This window comes from Tupaia chinensis, unplaced genomic scaffold (assembly GCF_000334495.1).
Source record: "Tupaia chinensis unplaced genomic scaffold, TupChi_1.0 Scaffold000247_1, whole genome shotgun sequence".
Classification (NCBI taxonomy): domain Eukaryota; kingdom Metazoa; phylum Chordata; class Mammalia; order Scandentia; family Tupaiidae; genus Tupaia; species Tupaia belangeri.
Genome location: NW_006159725.1, coordinates 3,311,278 through 3,313,107, shown reverse-complemented (window position 1 = coordinate 3,313,107; position 1,830 = coordinate 3,311,278). Strand labels below are relative to the sequence as shown.

The window sequence follows — 1,830 nt, the reverse complement described above, 5'->3', positions numbered from 1 at the left end:
GCGGGTCCAGATCGCGCGGCTCCACACCTGCACCGTCCCGAGCTTGCGGCCGGCAGGCTCCGTTGCCCCTCACGCCCTCCCTTCCCCAAACGCCTGCGCCCGCGCGGAGAGACCGGCAGAGGGAATCCCAGCGCAGTCCCTGCGTCCCCAAGTTGTCGCGCTGCGGTCCCGCAACTCTCACACGTCTCGCGGGCTACTGATACTTTAAATGTGAGCGTTCCTCGGGTTGTGTGTGGAAATGCCCCTTCTCACAGAGTCTTACGGAATGCGGAGTTGGAGCAAGAGGAAGGGAGAAGGGAACACGCGTTCTCCTCCCGGCGCACCTGTTCGTGGACCGTGGGGCGGGCCAGGTGTGCGGGGCCAGCGCCTCACCCCGCTCTCCCCGGGGCTCCTATGCTCTTACCGAGGTCCAGATAATAAAGGGCTCTCGGGGCAGAACAGGGACAGATCGCGCGATTCCCGGCGTCGTTTGTTGCTGCGTCGTCCTGAGCCTCAGACCACACCACCCCGCGCGTCCTCCCTCCGCAGCCTCTCCCCAGGCAGTGTTTTGCTCCCGGTAGAAATGATGAACCTTCGTTAACGGATCCCATCACCCTGACTCCCATGACTACTATTATTATCTTATCGAATAATGGAAAGGTCTCCACAAATGATTTTTTGTGGTTCGGAAACGCTGAAGGGACAGAGATCTCTGGATAGTTGGAGTCTGGAGTGATGCTATCGAATTGTGGGGCGACACTACACCCTCAGAGCACTTTTCAAATAGAGCAGTCAGTCGGAGGCAACCTGAGCGCTCGGCTGGGTTTTCAGAAAGGTAAGCAAGCCCAGGAGGTTGGAGCCCAGCGAGGTGCCTGGCCGCCAGAGTCCCCGCCCCTGATCGCGGTGACGCAGAGCCGCCGCGGTGAGAGCGCTGGCTACGTTTAATCTATTTCTCCATGGGGCATGAATCCTAAAGGCCTTCTAGGTCGCGTTCTACGATCCGAAGACTGTGGGTGGAGTGGCGGCTTTTTCTTTTTTCTCTCTCCAATAGGCTTGTTGGGGGAAACATTACCTGGAACAGATGAAGTGTCTGAGAGTTTTACTCCTTTTGCATTTTTTTAGGAAGCACTGTATGGGCTTTGGGATTTTCTGCGATCAGTCAATGATCTTGTGAGCTACAGATGACAGGATTACTTCCCCTTTCACAGAGGAGGAAAGGGAGGTTTGGCAAGACCAAAAGGTTTACCCGTAAAACCAGAGCTAGTTAATCGCCAGAGTCATGTATTTTAAAAATCCCTTTGACTCCTTGTTCTTTCCCATGTACTTCATTTTTTTTTCTGATAACAACGCCTTGGTTGGCATTTTGTCCGTTACTTTATAAGATCACTACTCCATTTCTTTAATTGTGAAGAGGTGTCTATTAAAAGCAAATCCAGGTTCAGATCTCTCCCTTCTTCTCAGATAATGACAGTACCATTGTTTTTCTTTTCCTTTTTCTTTTTCTTTTTTTGAGAGGTTTTTGCTATAGGGTGCATGCGCTTTGCAGAAAGACAGAGAGAGACAGAGAGACAGAAAGCGAGAAATCACCCCCTGGGGGGGATGGCCATGCCGCAATCTCTTCTCCATTCTCTTCTCGGGATCTTGGGCATGCACACGTGTCTGGCATAAATTCAAGCCACCAGGTCCAGGACTCGAGCACCGGTCGCCTACGTGGGAGTCCAGTGACATAGCCATTATGCTAACTGCTGGTCCAGACAGTACCATTTTAAGGCAGGATGGAAGTAGGGGATAGACTGTTTTGGTGAAGGCTTTACAATGAGACTACAGACGTGGCGGTGTGGGGGTGATTTG

At 52.7% G+C, this 1,830-nt stretch overlaps 1 protein-coding gene across 1 annotated transcript in view; it reads left to right on the top strand.

Annotated features, from left to right (window-relative positions):
* Positions 1 to 1,830, top strand: part of BSX (brain specific homeobox) — a 7,368-nt gene that overhangs the window by 4,355 nt on the left and 1,183 nt on the right. The window lies entirely within an intron of this gene.